The following is a 15,125-nucleotide window of genomic DNA, read 5'->3' on the forward strand; positions in this document are numbered from 1 at the left end:
GCTTGGGTGAGAGTAGTACTAGGATGGATGACCTCTCGGAAAGTCCTCGTGTTGCATCCCTCTTTTTTTTTCGAGTTTTCTCTTTTTTTTTGTTAAAAATGTATGACTCTATAAATTTTAGACCGTGAGGCCAAACTTGGCATGTGATACCTTTTCGGAAAGCCCAAAGAGAGCTCTCCGATGAATGAGGAAGCACAATGGAATTATTCTATTTTTTTTTTTGTACTCCAAATTTTGACCTTAATGTACTTTTTCAGGCCTTATGTGATCTTTGCTATATTACGAGGCAAAAATTATATGTTCGGACATTGTTTTTAAATATTTTGCGTTTATCAAAGCTCATATAAACAAGATAGGGTATTCCTACATAGCTGGTAGGACCCACGGAAAATGGATCATAAAGTCTTCAAAAAAGAATAAATACGATTGCATTGCATGTAGTAACGGATGCGATCATACCAGCATTAATGCACGGGATCCCATCAGAACTCTGCAGTTAAGCGTGCTTGGGCGAGAGTTGTACTAGGATGGGTGACCTTCAGGAAAGTCCTCGTGTTGCATCCCTCTTTTTTTCTCGGTTTTTCTCTTTTTTGTTTTGTTAAAAGTATATGACTCTATAAATTTTAGACCGTGAGGCCAAACTTGGCATGTGATACCTTTTCGGAAAGCCCAAAGAGAGCTCTCCGATGAATGAGGAAGCACAATGGAATTCTTTTCTTTGTTTTTTTCTACTCTAAATTTTGACCTTAATGTATTTTTTCAGGCCTTTTTCGTGATCTTTGCTATATTACGGGGCAAAAATTAAATGTTCGGACATTATTTTTGAATACTTTGCGTTTATCAAAACTCATATAGACAAGATAGGGTATTCCTACATAGCTGGTGGTACCCACGGCAAATAGATCATAAAGTCTTCAAAAAATAATAGATAGAATTGCATTGCATGTATTAACAGCTGCGATCATACCAGCACTAATGAACCGGATCCCATCAGAACTCCACAGTTAAGCGTGCTTGGGCGAGAGTTGTTCTAGGATGGATGACCTCTAGGAAAGTCCTCGTGTTCCATCCCTCTTTTGTTTCGGTTTTTCTCTTTTTTTTTGTTAAAAATAAATGACTCTATAACTTTTAGACCGTGAGGCCAAACTTGGCATGTGATACCTTTTCGGAAAGTCCAAAGAGAGCTCTCCAATTAATGAGGAAGGAAAATGGAATTCTTCTATTGTTTTTTTTTTCCACTCCAAATTTTGACATTAATGTAATTTTTCTGGCCTTTTCGTGTTCTTTGCTATATTACGGGGCAAAACTTATATGTTCGGACATTGTTTTCAAATATTTTGCATGTATCAAAGCTCTTATAAACAAGATAGGGTATTCCTACATAGCTGGTGGGATCCACGACAAATAGATCATAAAGTATTCAAAAAAAAATAGACACGATTGCATTGCATGTAGTAACGGATGCTATCATAACAGCACTAATGCACCGGATCCCATCAGAACTCTACAGTTAAGCGTGCTTGGGTGAGAGCAGTACTAGTATGGGTGACCTCCCGGAAAGTCCTCGTGTTGCATCCCTCTTTTTTTTCGGTTTTTCTCTTTTGTTTTGTTAAAAATAAATGACTCTATAACCTTTAGACTGTGAGGCCAAACTTGGCATGTGATACATTTTCAGAAAGCCCAAAGAGAGCTCTCCGATGAATGAGGAAGCACAATGGAAGTCTTCTATTAGTTTTTTTCTACTCCAAATTTTGACCTTAATGTACTTTTTCAGGCCTTTTCGTGATCTTTGCTTTATTACGAGGCGAAAATTTTATGTTCGGACATTGTTTTCAAATATTTTGCATGTATCAAAGCTCTTATAAACAAGATAGGGTATTCTTACATAGCTGGTGGGACCCACGGCAAATGGATCATAAAGTCTTCAAAAAAGAATAGATACGATTGCATTGCATGTAGTAACGGATGCGATCATACCCGCATTAATGCACCGGATCCAATCAGAACTCTACAGTTAAGCGTGCTTGGGTGAGAGTAGTACTAGGATGGGTGACCTCTCGGAAAGTCCTCGTGTTGCATCCCTCTTTTTTTTTCGAGTTTTCTCTTTTTTTTGTTAAAAAAGTATGACTCTATAAATTTTAGACCGTGAGGCCAAACTTGGCATGTGATACCTTTTCGGAAAGCCCAAAGAGAGCTCTCCGATGAATGAGGAAGCACAATGGAATTCTTCTATTTGTTTTTTTGTACTCCAAATTTTGACCTTAATGTACTTTTTCAGGCCTTATGTGATCTTTGCTATATTACGAGGCAAAAATTATATGTTCGGACATTGTTTTTAAATATTTTGCGTTTATCAAAGCTCATATAAACAAGATAGGGTATTCCTACATAGCTGGTAGGACCCACGGAAAATGGATCATAAAGTCTTCAAAAAAGAATAAATACGATTGCATTGCATGTAGTAACGGATGCGATCATACCAGCATTAATGCACGGGATCCCATCAGAACTCTGCAGTTAAGCGTGCTTGGGCGAGAGTTGTACTAGGATGGGTGACCTCCAGGAAAGTCCTCGTGTTGCATCCCTCTTTTTTTCTCGGTTTTTCTCTTTTTTGTTTTGTTAAAAGTATATGACTCTATAACTTTTAGACCGTGAGGCCAAACTTGGCATGTGATACCTTTTCGGAAAGCCCAAAGAGAGCTCTCCATTTAATGAGGAAGGAAAATGGAATTCTTCTATTGTTTTTTTTTCTAATCCAAATTTTGACCTTAATGTACTTTTTCGTGCCTTTTCGTGATCTTTGCTATATTACGGGGCAAAAATTATGTATTCGGACATTGTTTTTGAATATTTTGCATGTATCAAAACTCTTATAAACAAGATAGGGTGTTTCTACATAGCTAGTGGTACCCACGGCAAATGGATCATAAAGTCTTCAAAAAAGAATAGATACGATTACATTGCATGTAGTAACGGATGCGATCATACCAGCATTAATGCACCGGATCCCATCAGAACTCTACAGTTAAGCGTGCTTGGGTGAGAGTAGTACTAGGATGGATGACCTCTCGGAAAGTCCTCGTGTTGCATCCCTCTTTTTTTTTCGAGTTTTCTCTTTTTTTTTGTTAAAAATGTATGACTCTATAAATTTTAGACCGTGAGGCCAAACTTGGCATGTGATACCTTTTCGGAAAGCCCAAAGAGAGCTCTCCGATGAATGAGGAAGCACAATGGAATTATTCTATTTTTTTTTTTGTACTCCAAATTTTGACCTTAATGTACTTTTTCAGGCCTTATGTGATCTTTGCTATATTACGAGGCAAAAATTATATGTTCGGACATTGTTTCTAAATATTTTGCGTTTATCAAAGCTCATATAAACAAGATAGGGTATTCCTACATAGCTGGTGGGACCCACGGAAAATGGATCATAAAGTCTTCAAAAAAGAATAGATACGATTGCATTGCATGTAGTAACGAATGCGATCATACCAGCATTAATGCACGGGATCCCATCAGAACTCTGCAGTTAAGCGTGCTTGGGCGAGAGTTGTACTAGGATGGGTGACCTCCAGAAAAGTCCTCGTGTTTTGCCATTTTTGCTTTTAGTTTCATTTCATTCCTGTTATTGCATATTAGGACTGTTAGAACCAACCAACTCTCTGCTTGGCTTGATTTAGAGCTTTCTAATCATATCTCAACTGTTTGCATCACACTGGATTGGATTGACAACCTAAAATATTACAACAACATGATTAGTGTTTTAGGAATTAACTGACTATAATCCTACTATCAATTTGGCGTCGTTGCCAGTTTGGTGTTTGTTTGCTATATTTGAGATCATTAGAAACAGTATGATCAAGTTTGTTTTTGTTACACAAGTTACTAACATTGTGCCTTTTCTGTGTTTGTGTTTCAGGTACCTTGCAACCCGCTTTACATACACATCTCTGATTTATTTATTATAGCCATGCTGCTATCTGTTTCATGCATACACGGTCACAAGGAAATCAGAACCTCTTATTCAACGATAACATCGACCTTATTGCCCGCCAACTGAGAGAACCGACAGAAACTGACACAATGGCTTACGTTGTAGATGAGCAAGAGCAACCTACCAACATTGGTGCTGGTGACTTCCCTCACAACCACAACCAGCGTCATGGCATTGTTCCACCTCCAGTACATAACAACAATTTTGAGATAAAAAGCGGTCTCATTGCAATGGTTCAGGGAACAATTTTCATGGCCTGCCAATGGAGGATCTGCTCGATCATCTTGACGAGTTGGGAAGACTTTGTGGCCTTACTAAAATCAATGGAGTTAATGAAGATGGTTTCAAGATTCGCTTGTTCCCATTCTCACTTGGAGATAAAGCCTATCTGTGGGAAAAGACGCTGCTCAGAATTCAATCACAACCTGGGACGACTGCAAAAAGGCCTTCTTGGCAAAACTCTTCTCCAACTATAGAACTGCAAGACTCCGGAATGAGATATCCGGATTTATTCAGAAGCAAAATGAAAGCTTCTGTGAAGCTTGAGAGCGCTAAGGGTTATCAAACCAAATGCCCTCATCACAAATTTAAGCAAGCTTCTCTTCTCAGCACACTTTACAGAGGCGTCCTACCTAAAATTAGGATGCTGCTTGACACCGCTTCCAATGGGAATTTCATGAACAAGGATGTTGAAGAAGGATGGGAGCTAGTTGAAAACTTGGCTCAGTGGGATGGCAATTATAACGAGGATTATGACAGAAGCATCCGCACCAGTTCTGAATCTGATGACAAGCACCGCCGAGAGATTAAAGCTCTCAATGACAAAAATGACAAACTCCTCCAAGTGCAGTAGAAGCATGTTCACTTCGCTTTTGTAGATGAAGTATTCCAAATCGAAGAGAGGGAGAATGATCAGTGTGCTGTAATCAACTATGTTCAGAACCAAGGTGGCTACAACAAGAGTTACAACAAGTACAGATCCAATCCAAATCTGTCATACAGAAGCACTAATGTCGCCAACCCAAACCATTTGTTCCTTACAACCAAAGCCAATGGTTCATTCCAAAGTCGTAATTCCGGGGGATACCAACAACAAAAACCACCACCTAGTTTCACACCACAACAACATCAAGCACCTGCGCCTCATGAATCAGACATCAAGAATATGCTCCAACATATTATGCAAGGCCAAGCCGCATGAGTAATGGAAGCCGCTAAGAAGCTGGTTGACTTAAACAACAAAGTTGACAGACAGTTCGCTGAAATAAATTGCAGGTTTGAATCATTAAGCACAAGGGTATGATATCTGGACAACATAACCACTTCACCAACATTTACTAATAATCCCGACCAGCTTCTAGGAAAAGCAATCCAGAACCCTAAGGAGTATGCCACTGCCCACGCAATCACTATCAGACATGATCGAGAGCTGCCAACTCAACATGTCTCTACATCAAACACCGAGGACAGTGTAATTCAAGAAGGGGAGGCTTCCACTCAGATTGAAGCCTCTTTTGCTGAGATCGACTATCTAGCTCAACCTTTCTATCAGGCTTAGTCTGACTTGGAAGAGAAGGCCGCTATAATCGAGAGAATGATAAAACAATTCAAGCCAGCTCCATCACCTTCACTTGCTCTTCCATGGACGTTCAAGAAAGCTTGGAAAAGCATATATGAATCTCTTGCAGAAAAATAACTTCATGAGATGGAAGTTGTGATGCCATTAATAGAAGTCCGCAAGTTGATTCCAGATCCTCACAAAGATGTGAGAAACATGATGTTGGAAAGGCTCAACATATATCAGAATTCAGATGATGATGATGATGTCATACCGCTTCAAGCTACTAGTGAGAGGATTATTCAAGAGAAGCTGGAAGATCCTGCATCTTTCACTCTACCATGCTCCACAAGGCAATTGACTTTCATCAATTGTCTATGTGATCTAGGAGCCCCAGTCAGTTTAATGCCACTCTTGGTGGCAAGGAAGTTGGGATTCGTTCAGTACAAGCCCTGTGACATCACCTTGATCCTTGCTGATAGAATTCAAGGAGACCATTCAACATTCTAGAGGATGTGCTAGTAATGATAAATGGAGTAAAGGTGCCTATTGATTTTGTCGTGCTTGAGATGGATGAAGAGTCTAAGAATCTTCTGATCTTAGGAACACCTTTCTTGGCCTCAGTGGGAGCAGTAATAGATGTCAGATATGGTAAGATTGATCTCAACCTTGGGAGGCACGTTAAGTTACAGTTTGACATCAACAAATCTCCAACAAAGTCACCAATAGAAGGAAAAACCTTAGAGATTTAGTGAACAGATCCAAGAGAAGGCCTTGCGATTAAAATAGGGAAGGAGAAAATTCTAGTCAAACTCAGCCTTCGAACTCTACTACTCGATCGAGTATACCATCAACGCTTGATTGGCTGGAACTTAAAAGGAGGACTGATCTCCAAAACAGAACCATTAAGAAGTTGAACTTCACAGTTGAAAAGCTTAGAGACAAACTAAGTCGAATGCAGATTGAGGTTCAACCCCAGCTCAACAGTGACACGATTTGAAGAAAGGAGATTACCTCGGATTTGTCAGAAGAGAAAGACTATCCTCTAGAGGAGGAAGCATCTTACTTTGAGGAAAGAGGAGTTGAATACTCAGCTATGCAAATGTTAAGGGAGGATGCTGAGTATGATGATGAGATCAGTGAAGAGGAGGACTTCTCAAGTTCCCCCAGTCACATTTTCTCCACCTATTAAGTGTGAGGAGTCAAGCTAGAGACTCTAAACAAGCTCACTTGGGAGGAAATCCCATGACTATCCCTCTATATACTTTTTATTTACTTGTTACTTTTGATTTGTTTTGGTTGTGTCTTTGATTCTCAGGAAAATAATAATAGCTAGAGTGATCAACATGGATGTGATCGAGTGCTCAAATGAAAAATTTTCAAATTTTTTGCTGGAATACTCGATCGCAACATAGGTGTAAAAGCTCAAGAGTGCGATCTAGCGGTTCTAAGATAACAATTTCCTCAACATCAATGTCAAACCACTAGATCGTAGGGAGGACTGAAAGCATCCGCAGAACTTCAGTGACAACCCATGCTACCATAAAGTCCACTAGACTTAAGTCTTCACCAAAACTCCAAAAAGCCCATGATGTGTCCCCTTGTAGCCCCTGAGACAAAATTAAAGGATCAACGGCCCATACTCGATCACAAGGCGAGTGACTTGAAGGAACCACATCCTACCGACATAAAGCACCATGCTTTGTCGCCTTATCACTTTACCGACATCATAAAGGGCATTCCATCTCATCCGTCCGTTTAAAAGCAACACACCTCCTCCACTCATTCAAATCGCAAAGGGAGATAAGTATCACTACTCTTCACTTTTCTTCATCAGTTGTGATTTCAAAACATCGCTCTTATCTATCTCTCTACTTCACTACCAAAATGGTCTCAACTCTTTCATTGTTGCAAGCTGTTATTCACTAAAACAGAACCTCAGAAACCACTCAATTGCAACCCTGTCTCTCCTCTGCTTGTTCCACTCGATCGCGACATGAACTCTCACCTTTGATTTATACTCGATTGCAACAGCCTAACAATAGGAAGTCACTTCTCTCATTCTCTTTGTTTGATTTTCACTAACGTACTAAACTTTAGTTTTAAGTTTCAAATCGATTTCAACTTCAGGATGAGTTCACATAGCTACGAATCATCTATGGATGCCGACTACAATGTTGATGAAGCTGAATCTTGGTCAACTAGACCAGAAAGAGAAGCAGAGGAGTATAGGCGATTTGTGGAGGAAATAGAGCGAGCATTCACCAATGACAAGAGGAGGGAAGCGATTTCCAGAGGAAAATGGGCAATGACAGAGAACCATGAGTTGGTTGACGAAGAGATGAAGGATGATGCGGACTACATTCCGGAGCCAACCCGCAAGACCGCCAAGTCTTTGTTGAAGGAAGACAAGCTGACTCCGAGAGACTACTATAAGGTTCTCAAGAGAAATCCGTTTTGGGGAACGTGATATCCTCACCCGGAGGCCATGGCGGAGTTAGGCATCCTGGAGGACGTTCATCTCTTGTTCAAGAAGAGCCACATGACAACACTCATGTCTCATCCCTATCTTGCCTATGAGGATGAGACACTCCAATTCCTTTCATCTCTTCAAATGGAATTGTTTGAGAGGTTGTCATCTGCTGAAATGAGACAATAAGGGCTTGGGTACTTAAGCTTCACCATCGACGACCGCGACTACATCATGGTGATAAAGACGCTGGAAACCATGTTCGAGTTTCCTAGTGGCACGGGAACGAAACCGAAGTTTGTACGAGCCAAACTCAAAGCCTTGTGGAACACGATCGGAGACACCACCTGCTTCAACTCCGCTAGATCCAAGAGCAACTCCATCCGCAATCCCGCCATCCGCTATTTCCAGAGAGCCTTGGCCAATGTCCCTTACGCTAGGGAGATATCTGCCACTGTGACGGACCAAGACATGGAGACGTTAGTCCTGGCGCTGATGAGCTTCCTCCTTTACAGCAAGGACGGAAAAACGATGAACAGAGATGCCAATGACACAACCCCGTCGATGTATCTCTTCAATCACCTATGCAGCTACAGAGGGTGGGCACTGACCAATGACAGGAAGAAAGCAAAAGGAGCCCTTTGCATTGGAGGAGTTGTGACGCCAATCCTCCTATCGTGCAAAGTCTTGCGGCGATCGGATCCAATCAAACCACGATGGATGGACATCGCCCATCTCAAGCTTGCCCATGTGATCGAGCATCAAGTCTATGACAAGAGGTACGATTTCAAGTTCGATCACCCGTCAAAAGAAGAAGCGACTATACTTCTCCCCTTCAGTGAAATGACAACCATCACGGTGAGAGACTACATCGCCTTCTCACCACCACAAGAAATCCTCCATGTTGTGATTGGAGGATCCTCGTCTCGGAACACTGAAGAAGTAGAAGGTCAGAGTAACAATGAGGAGATCAACTGGGAGAACTATGACACTAGCCGGTTCCACTTTGAAGAACACAAGCGCCCTTCACCGGAAAGCAAGAGTCTCACTGAAGCACACTGAAAGCTCAATCTAACCCAAAGATGGTGCAAGTTTTAAGATAAGATCAAAAGCCCCCTGCATATCATCTAAGTCATAAAAAAACAAAATAATTTTGAATTCCACAAAAACAAAGTGATCATTTAGTTGCATTACATTTAGGATCGAGTGTAGAGTGTTTCATATAGGATTGTTGCATATGCATAGGGGATAATGAGGAGATAACCTTGTAAGCATGATGATTCACTAAAATGAGTTATTAGTTCTTTGATGTATTAGAATAACTTTGAAGTAAAAGCGCACCATGTTCTATAGAAACCATTCGATGCATGTCATGACACCTTTTCCTGTCAATTTGAACTTGAATCTGACTTATAATTATCATGTTTGCATCGTTTTTGAACTCATGGATAGAATACATACTTGGATTTTCTTTCATTTATTCACCACTCTTGTTAATCCAAGTAGCTGCTCCTGTCATTGGAGTAGTTCCCCCACCCTTAACTAACCCTTCTTTCAAGCCATGTAATTTTGTGAGAGCATGTGAGGCCTATTTTCAGGATTGAGCTTGGTAGAACATGTTAGGTTTGAGCCAACAAGAGTAGTATCTCATGTAGTTTCGATCCGCGTTTTCGGACTTGGTAGGACTAGGTGGGAACTTATTTGAAGATTGAGATTGAGTGTAAAAAGAAAAAGAAAGATAAAAATGGGTTAGAATCTTTAGGAGAAGGAAGCTGAAAATCATATTGAGATCTAGTGAATGTTTGGGAATCATAGAATTGTTAAGATATGTTTTAAAAAAAAAGATGGCAACAAAAACAGAAAAGAAAAAAATTTATAATAGCCATAAGAGTTTAAGAAAAACTCAATTCACTAGAGCAGACTCAGAGTATAAGAAAAGCCTCTTCTTAAGAACAAGAGCCAAAGAAATGAAGGAAATGATTCGATCCAAGAAAGAATCGAAATATGCCTTTAGTGCAAAAGGGTAGACTTAAAATCATCATTGGGTTTAGAGATAGGACTATCTACTTGTTATTCACGGTTTATGTCATTGGGTAGATGGGATGCTATTCTTGTATGTATAGGTTGGCACTTACCTTTAGCATTCTTCTAAAGCTCAGTCCTTTTTCATTGAGAGTCTCTTGTTATTAAAATCTGAACCACTTAAAAGGGACCATCTTTGTCTCATAACCTGTCCTTAGCCAAATGAGTTCACTAGCGATGCGTATCTTCATTCATGTTTTTGAACTTAATGAATGTTAAAAGGGATTGGTTGATTTTGACGCATTGTGCAATTGAGTGTAGGTTTGGATCATAACAGAGCATGACTAAAGTTTTTTAGTAGAAGTCGATCACCTCGCGTCTTAGAACTGTTGGCTGGTTGATAACTAGGTTTTTACGCCTAGTTATATGCTGAAGTGTGGTTCAGTTCAATTCTCCTTAAACACTAACATGTCGATGCATCTATAAGAGGTGTCAATCTACTCCACTGTTATTGCTAGCAATCAAGATGTGGACAGAAGCAACTAAGTCAAGCCTGATTATAATGATGGTGGGTTTCTAGAAACAATCCTAAATCAAGATTCAAACAACAAAAATAAGAACTTTAAATGCCCTACTCGATCACAGGGTCGAGCAGAACCATTCATGCAACAAATTTAAGTATTGAAATGCAATAAGAGGTAACTCAGCAAGATGACACAAATAACAGGTGAATAAAAGTGCAATCAAGGGTGAATACAAATAAATCTAAGAAGAATAGAAGTTCTAAGAATGGATTCATTGATAAGGGCAATTCTAGGGTTCATCAGGTGGCTAAAATACAAAAGGCAAATACCCTAAACGATTGTTGGAGCTGGATTTCCCTCCAGGAATCCACTTGCGAAAATACCATGCCAGGCCACTAAGCACAGCAAGCCCACCAAGTAGAGGACCTGCATAGCTCTGGAGCCCATGTACGGATTAGGTATCTGGGCCCGATAAGCCCTAAGCGGATAACGACTTAGGAACTGAACAAGGAGATATCCGCGGAGCGGACATGATATCTCAGAACTGACCTACCGAATATCCAGGAGGATCCCCACGAATCTCGGATGAAGTTAGTCACGTGCGTAGACTTATATAAGGAAGCAATGACGACTTGGAAGACACATTCATTCATCTTAACACTTACACTTATACTTTTACACTTGTAATCTCATTCTACATTGTAAAAGCTCTTCTATTATCAATTCAAAAGTCCATTTGTTCTTAACGATATAAATCTCAAAGTTCTTGTGAATATCTAGCCCTCCTTTCTTACAAATCTATTTACAAATCTCTAGTGTGGATTTCAGAACCCACATTTGGCGCCGTCTGCGGGGACGGAAATAGATCCTTCCAACACCAAAACTAACGCATCAATTGTGACCAACAACTGAATGGTCGGTCAAAGTTCTTGTGAATATCCCGCCCCACAAAAGAAAAACACGAGGTTCCCATTACGCCTCCCAAAATTCGGTAGAAACGTAACCCAGCACCTCTCCTCGAAACGCATCGATTTTATCATGGGAGGATCTCAGCTCTGCAACTACTCGATCAACTCGATCAAAACTCATCAGAGGAAAGTAGATTCCTACACAAAAGGCAAAAGCCCGATGATAGGATCTGATCACCAGATCACATTTTGGGAAAGCGAAACCACTGACCTCGATAAACCTCATGATGACGCTCTCTTTATCCGAATCGACGTAAGCAACTACGAACTCTCCCGTATAAGGGTCGATACGGGGAGCTCAGTTGACGTACTCTTCAATGACGCCTTCAAAAAAATGGGACACCTCGATTTTAAGCTACAAGGCAGGAAAATGCCACTTACCGGATTCGCTGGAGATACCACCTTTTCTTTAGAAACCATCCAGCTCCCCACTGTCGCAAGAGGAGTGAGACAACTCATGACCTTCCTCGTAGTCGATAAGAAAGCTCCTTTCAACGCGATACTGGGAAGGCCATGGCTACACGCCATGAAAACCGTCCCATCCACTTACCATTAATGCATTAAATTCCCCTCCAACAAGGGGATAGCAGTCGTAAACTGCAGCCAACGCAGTTCCCGACAATGCTACATGGGTGGCTACGAGCATATCAAAAAAGTCGATCCCGTGGTATTAAAGTTAGAGGATAAACTCGCAGAAATGAAAACAGTTAGATCCTCTGACCCGTCTCAACGCAGACCTCGAAAATCGTTAACAACGCAGGTCTGCATAGACGAATAAGATCCTAAATGATGCGTTGAAATAGCCCATGACCTCGATCCAGCGATACGAGAGGATCTCATAACCTTCCTCAAGGAAAACAAAAACAGCTTCGCATGGTCAAGCTACGAGGAATAAGCCTCGAGGTAACCTCACACGAACTCAACGTCGATCCGACCTACCGGCCCATTAAGTAGAAACGTCGCAAATTAGGTCCCGAAAAGGCCAAAGCTATGAACGATGAGGTCGACCGGTTACTCAAAATCGGATCGATAAGGGAAGTAAAATACCCCAACTGGCTCGCTAACCCAGCCGTTGTTAAACATAAAAACGGGAAGTGGAGAGTATGCATTGACTTTACGGACCTGAATAAAGTATGTCCTAAAGACAGTTTCCCACTCCCGCATATCGACCGACTTGTCGAAGCCACCGCAGGACACGGACTACTGTCCTCCATGGCCGCATTCTCCGGGTACAACCAAATAGTTATGCGCCCAAACGACCAAGAAAAAACCGCTTTCATTACCGACCGAGGCAATTATTGTTATAAAGTAATGCCCTTTGTTTTGAAAAATGCCAGAGCTACCTACCAATGACCACGTCCCACAATTAAGGGCATCTCCAACCCATCCCTATTTTTGTCCCTAAACTCTATTTTTGTCTTTATTTCACTCCAACCCATCTCTATTCTCACCTCTGTTATAGAGCTCTCTATTTTTTCTCTATATATAGAGACAAAAAATAGGGATCTCTATTTTTTTCCCTATTTTTCCTTCTAACAAATAGAGATCTCTAGTTTTGAGAAACCATTGGAGTAAAAATAGAGATCTCTTTTTTTTCTTCTGTATTTACAAGAAAAAATAGAGACAACCATTGGAGATGGTCTAAGAGAATGCTTCAAAATCCTAAACAAATTTGAAATGAAGCTAAATCCCGAGAAGTGCTCTTTCGGGGTCCCATCAGGAGAATTCCTCGGGTATCTAGTAACCAAAAGAGGCATCCACGCCAATCCTAAGCAAATGACATCACTAAAAACGGCACGAGAGGTCCAACGGCTGACTAGCCGTATCGCCGCCCTTAATAGATTCATATCTAGGTCCAACGATAAATGCGTCCTGTTCTATCAGCTCCTCTGGAAGGATAAGAAGTTTGACTGAATGAGGATTGCGAACAAGCCTTCAAGCAATTTAAAACATAACTGCTCGACCCACCTGTACTCGCAAAACTCAAAGAGGGAGAACCGATGTACCTGTACACTGCAGTCTCCCGATCTGCGAAAAAGTGGAAGATCCGTCTTACCACGTCCACCCCCGTTACCCATAGGGGAATGTACAAGCAGAAGCCGCCAACAATGTTATACTTAGCAACATCAAGAAAAGACTCGATTCTAAAAAATCGATGTGGTCTGACGTACTCCACGGAGTTCTATGGGCTTACCGAACTATACCTCGCAAATCAACGCAAGAAATCCCGTTCTCTCTCGCCTATGGTTTGGAAGCAGTTATCACTGTCGAAACCATAGTGCCAAGGGTGAGAAGAACCGCCAGTCCTACTAACTCGGACCTGAACACGCAAATGTTGCAGGACAACATGGACTTCATCGATAAACGCAGAGATCAGGCGATGATACAAGTTCAAAACTATCAGCAAGCTGCCGCCTGCTATTACAACTCCAATATCAAAATTTGGAGATTCGTCGTGGGAGAGCTCGTTTTACGAAAAGTGTTCAGCAACACGAGGGAGCTAAACGCCAGAAAGCTAAGAACCAACTGGGAAGGTCCCTATCGAATCACCGCGGTGGTACATGACGGCATCTATAAGCTCGAAAAAGTTATCAATTGAGTACCTCAGTTACGGCCTTGGAATGCCATGCATCTCAAGAAATACCACGAATAGGTACTCAAAAACAATCGAACTACGATAAAGCTTGATCTCCTGGCAGGGTACGTAGGCAGCTCCCCCCAAGAGCGCAACCAATACCTCAATCGAACTACGTCATGGCTTGATCCCCTAATCGGGTACATAGGCAGTTCCCCCGCAGAACGCATCCAGCACCTCGACTCTTCCAGTTAAAGCAGATCCCTTCGACAAAGAAAATGGACATCATGCCTCCATCAGAGAACGTTAGCTGGCTCACCTGACAATTCAACCATCAATCAACACCAAGCAGGTCCCCTCTTATCAACTACATTGTGAATCGTCATTTTTTTTACCTCGTTTGTACTTAACCATTTTGAGATCAGAATAAAAGAAAGTTCGATACTTAATATTACTCTTTGCAAACCATTCGATACTTATTATCACTCTTTGCAAACCAATCGCTACCAGTGCAATTTAAAACTCATTCGTAATCTTACGATACCTAAAGCCCAACACCTGAATGTTGGCAAATCCATTTTTGTGATCACGCTTCCAAAAAGTCGAGAGTGAAACTTATCCTTAAAAGCACGTCACTTCGACTTCATCAGAGCTCACCTACGACAACCATATCTAACTCCTTCCTTCACCATCAAAGATGACATATTAAACAAGGAAGAAATGAAGGTTTCATTCGCGATCTGGCGATACCACAAGCCTAGGTTCCAAAACATGGCAGGTCCCTTGTGTGACCTTGTTCCAACAGGTCCCCGAGACAAGTAACATAAACTTACTTGATTTTGAGCCTACGAAGAACATACCATCTCAAAGCAGAAACAACTTAGAATTAAAGCAAGTCCTAACATTATCCAAAACAGAATCAAAACAAGGCGACAAGCACATCATACACCGAATTCGATTAAGTGTCAACGCGCGAGTAAGAAACGATAAATAGCCTTCCCAGGCACCGATTAC

General features: G+C 41.2%; 3 pseudogenes across 3 annotated transcripts; all 3 read left to right on the forward strand.

Moving 5' to 3' along the window:
* Positions 1–3,987: 3,987 nt before the first annotated feature.
* On the forward strand, positions 3,988–6,738 carry AT3G33106 (annotated as a pseudogene; the record flags this gene model as incomplete). The annotated part of the gene is made up of 1 exon: positions 3,988–6,738.
* A 729-nt stretch (positions 6,739–7,467) lies between these two features.
* Positions 7,468–9,131, forward strand: AT3G33109 (annotated as a pseudogene; the record flags this gene model as incomplete). Its single annotated transcript has 1 exon — positions 7,468–9,131.
* A 2,415-nt stretch (positions 9,132–11,546) lies between these two features.
* Positions 11,547–14,186, forward strand: AT3G33112 (annotated as a pseudogene; the record flags this gene model as incomplete). The annotated part of the gene is made up of 1 exon: positions 11,547–14,186.
* Between the last annotated feature and the right edge of the window lie 939 nt (positions 14,187–15,125).

The sequence above is a fragment of the Arabidopsis thaliana genome, chromosome 3 (assembly GCF_000001735.4).
Source record: "Arabidopsis thaliana chromosome 3, partial sequence".
In the NCBI taxonomy this organism is placed as follows: Eukaryota; Viridiplantae; Streptophyta; class Magnoliopsida; order Brassicales; family Brassicaceae; genus Arabidopsis; species Arabidopsis thaliana.